We start from the raw sequence: 6,000 nt of genomic DNA on the forward strand, positions 1-6,000 counted from the left end.
AAAGTCTATGAATCCACATGGTCCTGAATCTATCTTTTCCATCATCTTATTCACTAACAATGGTGGAAATATATCTTTTTTTTTTCTATTAAAAGCTGATATGACCATGTGTTCTGGAAACAATCTACCTCCCCTTGTCTTTGAAGGCATCTTTCCCTGAATCGTCAGCACCCCTCCCTGATGGTCATTCTAACAACATACAAGTGTTCTGCAGTGACTCTCATTTCAAAACAAACACAAACGATAGTATTTTATTCCACCATTTCCACTAAATTGCCATCGACTTTTCTCTCAATCATGCTGGAAATTTTTGAGTCGTCAATTTTAATCAAATCCCCTCCCTTATAACTCCAAAAACTATATTTTTAAAACCTCTATGACTGTCAAATCATATGGATACTTTTCAGTGCTTATTTTACACAATTGATCATGTTATACTTGAATCTCTTCTCCTCCCAAGTCTCTCTCTCCTTCTTTCTTTCTCTTAGACTGCTAGTTATTTTCTCCTATCCCTCTGCCTGTCTCTAATTCTTTCTTTCTTATATAATTCTCTTCTATTTAACTACTGACTACTCAATCTCTTAATAACTCACTTTGCAGTAATGCTCTTCTATTTCCTCAGCAAGGTGATGCCTTCTATTCCCATTGCTTTTAATGCTATTCATTTGGCGATGATATCCACATTAAACAATTACAATTAATCAATCAATGATACTAATACACACATTTATGTCTTTACATCTAGATCTATTACATTTATATCTAGCTATCTCAACTTCTGATACTGCCAACAACTAGTTTGTACCTCATTTCTTCATCACAAGAAATGGCAATTCTGATTATTCAGTTACTCATGTTTCTAAAGGGGAAGACATTCTTCAAACCTCCATCTTTCTCACCAGCCCTATTCAATCCAACAAGAGGCGAACCTGACTGCACCACATATTCTTTCTCTCTCTTCTCTCTCTTTCTCTCTCTCTCTCTCTCTCTCTCTCTCTCTCTCTCTCTCTCTCTCTCTCTCTCTCTCTCTCTCTCTCTCTCTCTCTCTCTCTCACACACACACACACACACACACACACTCACACACACACACTCACACACAAACCCTCTTCATCTCTACAATCCAGATGAAGCCCAAGTCCACTTCATACAACACAGCGAGGGTAACATTACAAAAGTATAATGGGATTACATACTCCTCTACCTAAAATAATTTTAATTTAAAATAAGATAAATATTTATTATCTTGGTCTACATATCCTTATGGTTTCTAACCACTTCAACCATTACTCCATCTTCTAGAAATTTCTATCCATCCTTCAGATTTCAATTATAATACTACTTTCTATAAGATAATTTTCCTGATTTGATATAAAGTGAGTCACTTTACCCTTTCTCATCTCCTCAATTTTTCCATTATAAAGCTTATTGCAATCTGTAATCATATATTTCTTTGAATGATCACTTATTTAAAACTATAATAGTTGCTAACTTAAAAAAATCATAAAAGTTGTGTTTATATATGCTTTATTACTTTATATCTAAACCTTTGCTTAATTTTTGCCACTCAGCAGGTACTTTATCAATATTTGCCGAAGAAATATTTTAGCAAAACCTTTTCAGTAGTAAAGAGCATTAGAGTGAATGAAATTCAGTGTAGATCAAAGACAAAATAAACAAAAATTCATAAAAACACATGCTGTTTCCAAGCTGTTTTGTAAGCTATATTTGCTCCATCATAGTCGGCCTTTGTACAATGCTTATTACACTAAGCTCTGTGTCTTTCCTATTAATGGTCTGTTTTAAATATGTGCTATATACTGGTTGTGAAACCTATTAACAGAATATATAAAGTACTGACCTTAAAGAAATTTCCATAATAGGGTAAAATAAGATGAAGACATAAAAAGGGAACAAGTAGTAAATGATACTCAACAAATATGCTTCAGAAAGGCTTTTTTATTACTACTATAATTACTTTTCTAAAACTTGATCCAATTTGTCCTTATTGAATTCTTAACTTCTCTTTTGATTAACTTGTTAATAGGATTCTTGCTATTCTATAAATTAAAACTCGTGACTTACTGAATGCAATATATCTCCATCTACCTTCTTGATTTGTCATAATGCGAATTATAAAAATTATTAAGAATTTTAAAATAAACTGAAATGGTAAAGTTGAAAAATAAGATGGAATTTATGACATAGACGATTTATAACAAAAAGCTAGTCCTAATTTATCTACCAGTAACAATAAAATAACGAATCCATTACATCAGCTTCTACAGAATATACATTTTCCTATAGAATGTGCTCCCAAGATATACAAAAAAGCCAAAATTACACAAAGTATATAAAAGTAAACATAAGTATTAAAATATAAAATTTACATTATGATTAAATATTTAGTTATAAAAGTAGAATTGGAAGTAGCCTTCTTCTCTGTTTTGATTGAATATATAAATATTTGAAAGCTGTCTTCCAGCACTACCTATATCCAGGATCTTCTGGAAGGAGAACCATGCCACCTACTCACCCCATCCACCCCCTCCTAAGAAATGTCTTATGTTATTTCTGCCACCTCTATTTAAACTGGCTAGCTGCGAGAACCACTTTCTTGTAAATAAACAGCGAGTCTGTACGCTTTAAACAGAAAATCTGGGGGAAAAGAACACACTTGGATTCTTCAATCCTCCCAGCAATATTTGTTCCTTAATTTCAACAAAATTATTTTATAAACAGTATTGTTATTAATAACAATGCAAACTCCTGGTCTCGGTGAACATTTAAATGTATTGTATGTTCCACTGTATGCTACATTTATTCATGAGAGACATTATTATTGAAATTTTAAAACTGAAAAAGTTATCAGAGAATAAAAGGTATCTTAACGTAAAAAGAGACAAGTATATTTATCAATTAAGATTCCTATAAAAGTTCCAAGAAAAGGGCAGTACACTGATAGGGGAGTCCCACTCAGTGTAGAAACTTATAATTAGGAAACAAATGATTTTGCTGTTTCCTCTCAGTCTTTCTCAGAAAATTTAGGTTCACTTTTGCATTTCTTGTATTCTATGAATCAAATAGAGTAAATGCAATCTTTTTTTCTTTATTGCTTGCTTACAACACATCAGATAGAAACATTATACCCGCTTTGGTTTTTCTGAAAGGTATACTTCCCTTCTTCACATAATTGTTTTAAATTAGGTGATGTGAAAACCATACCTTTGGGGTCAGACAGGTTTATGCTTAAAATATTTTAGGGAAGTTAACTAGTTTCCTAATTTTTAAAATGGCAACAATCTACTTCACAGGTTGTTGAAAGGTTTGAATGAGATCTTAGACACACTCAAAAATCATTGGCTCACTATTCAATGTTTACTGTAGTCATTATGCTATTTCTCTCCCTTTCAGTTTTTCCGTGAATAAATTGACCAAATGCCTAAGTAGAAGAATGTACATCTGTTCACAACATCTAGTACATTTCAATGTCTTTATTGGCATGAAGGAGTGATTTTCAAAAAGGGTTTTTTCAAACATATTTTTATGCAGTAGGGATTTTCAACTTTGTAGTACATGACCGATTATACTAGACACTCACAAACTGTTATGGTTGGGTGTATGTGTGTTTGTGTGTTTGTGTGTTTGTGTGTGTGTGTGTGTGTGTATTCTTTTTATATATTTGTTTTATGTATATAAACACATCAGAAGATATATATATATATTAGTTTTAATCTGAATATTTAAAATTTCTCTAAAAAAATTCAATTCCAACTTCTGCTAGTGACAGTCAATAGAAGTCAAGAAATGATGACCCAAAAAAATCACTCAGAAAGACCAAATGCCTTAGTCACCACTGGCATTTCAATTACCTAATAGTTATCTGAGCACATACATATATATACTTTTGAAGACCAGAAATAGAGTTTTTCAAAGTAAGAACATACCTCCTTCAACTTTAGTTAAAATAATTCATGTCAAAAACTTTCCTCATTTAAAAAATAATTTTATGTTCAGTAAGAGATTTGGGGGGTTTTTAACTTTTTTATGTGACTACACCGTACACACATATATTATTTATGCATATATACATAATCATCCATGCAAAAACATGTATATGTATTTACAAAATGATTGCAGAGACTGTCTGTCTGTCTGTCTGTCTGCCTAGCTATGTATCTCTCACTCCTCCCACCCATGAGTGCATGTTTGCAATCATAACCGTGATGTGAAAAAAAAGGTACGTATTGCTTCATTGAAAAGGTAGCTGGACAGAGGTGAGCATCATGGCATTTTCCTCCCCTTGTCTCTGATGCAGATAGTATATTTTCTGAGATGAGTTAAACCACAGACAATAGTAATTGGCTTAAATAACACCGTCTAATAATTTTATTAGTGTATAACTAGAAGAATGCAGATAAAAATATTTTATTAGCTCTCTCTGAATAATTATATTTTATTTTCTAGTTTTAAGCATGATCTAGACACCGTATGCCATACAGTGTTTTAGGTTACAACTGCATAATTATATAGTTATGTTTAACTTTCTGCTATTTAACTACAGGTAAACATAGTTTATTTCATAATTTGAAAGTTCGCAATTTTTTCCAATTTTTATATGCTCTAAGAAAAAAACAATTCTAAACTAATAAGGATAATCAGAATTGATAAGAGGTTTGCCTTGTATAGTCTTCTGATTGGTTTTATTTTAAAAAAAAAGGTTTTCCAAAAATTACTGTTTACTAAAATAAATATTATTGCCTTTGTCCCTTAATTAAATCTGCACTACCTTGGGCCAATACACTGTTAACCGGGCCCTAATCTACTATATAGGAGAGGCCGAAAGGTACATGATAAAAGGCCATACTGTGGCTGCAGCTTCAGGCTTTATAGTCTGAGGAGCATGTTGCTATAACCCCTGGCTCTGCTGCTTTAGCACCAGGAGATTTACTTAACTCCTTATAATGTCATGGGCTAATGTGTAAATTGGGGGTAAAAGTTTTTACTTCCCAGAGTTATAAGAATTAAATGAGATGATACGGGTAACTGCTACAACAGTAAGTGATACATTGAAAGCCAAAAATGTTTGAGTATAAAACATGAAGCACAGCCCCCCATAGCCTATTCTCATGCACAGCCCAGACAGGACTTTTAAAATATCAGATCATGTCACCTTCATGTTGAATCTGCAACAGCTGCCCTCCTCAGAATAAAATCTGAAGTCTGAATAAGGACCGCCTACAAATTTCCAAACCGTGCTGACTCTGTCTGACCTCAACATTTAAATTCTTCCCATAATTATCTCCTTCCCTGCTCCTGAAACCAACCAAGTGAGCACCTGATTTGGCCACAGCACTTGTTCTTTCCCCAAACACTGAACATTAGTACTAGTGCTGCCAATGACCTCTCCCCACGAACCTAGTGCCTTCTTGGCCTCCTTCTTCCTCATTCATTATCTCCGTTCAAATTTCATTTTATCAGTCTTTCTTTACTCACCTAATTCACATCTGCACCCACTACACTGGTCTCTATCCACTCACCTTGCTTTATTGATTGATTTATTTTTATGGAACTTAAAAACATTTGATACACTATTTGTTTACTTATTTATCTTTTTATTGTTTGTCTCCCTCTAATAAAATGTAAGATCAGTGAGAAAAGGAATTTTTTTTTCTGTTTCTTCACACTGCTTTTGGGCTGCATATTGCACATGGGGTAGGGGGGAGGTTAATAAATATTTTCTGAATTAATAAACCTAGTTGGCATTAAGGTGTTAGAAATCCTAATGCCACCAATTACACAGGCTCAGAAACAGAATTTGGCAGATGCTTTCAGCTAAAATACAATTAATAGTTGGTTCATAGTTATAGAACTTCTATGAAAAAGCACACTTCTAATAGTCTTCATTGTATAGTGTGAATATTAAACATTCTATAACATTAACATATTGAAGTAATATTAATATAAAATAAGCTATATAATTAATATATTCTGTATTAA

The 6,000-nt window shown here is 32.8% G+C and overlaps 1 protein-coding gene across 1 annotated transcript in view; it reads right to left on the bottom strand.

Moving 5' to 3' along the window:
* Window positions 1-6,000, bottom strand: part of PCDH9 (protocadherin 9) — an 809,303-nt gene that overhangs the window by 579,413 nt on the left and 223,890 nt on the right.

Source organism: Pteropus alecto, unplaced genomic scaffold (assembly GCF_000325575.1).
Source record: "Pteropus alecto unplaced genomic scaffold, ASM32557v1 scaffold72, whole genome shotgun sequence".
In the NCBI taxonomy this organism is placed as follows: Eukaryota; Metazoa; Chordata; class Mammalia; order Chiroptera; family Pteropodidae; genus Pteropus; species Pteropus alecto.